Raw genomic sequence first — 377 nt, forward strand, 5'->3', positions numbered from 1 at the left:
GTCTAACTGGTTTGCCTCTTTCTCTCAGTCTTCTGATGACCTCTGGCCTAGAAAGAGTCATAGGAGGGTTTACCTCTGCAAGTTGAAGTTCCATCACTAGGTCTGATGATGTTAGTGGTTCCTGGTCATCCTCTTTTGACCGTATCTTGTAGCCGCTTCTTTCAAAATAGGCTTCCTCTTCTTTTTTGGCAAGTTTACTGCGCTTGAAGTACTTTTTATTTTCCTCCAGCAGGTCCCTGTCCTCCACCAGCTGCCGCTTCTCTGATCTCTGATCTCAGGATATCCATTGCTCTCCCAGGGTCTAAGTTCCACTCTGGCTCTCCAGCTCCAAGGCGATAACCTGCTGACAAGTAAATGCAAGAGTGAATCTTCCTTCT

This window comes from Mastomys coucha, unplaced genomic scaffold (genome assembly GCF_008632895.1).
Source record: "Mastomys coucha isolate ucsf_1 unplaced genomic scaffold, UCSF_Mcou_1 pScaffold20, whole genome shotgun sequence".
In the NCBI taxonomy this organism is placed as follows: domain Eukaryota; kingdom Metazoa; phylum Chordata; class Mammalia; order Rodentia; family Muridae; genus Mastomys; species Mastomys coucha.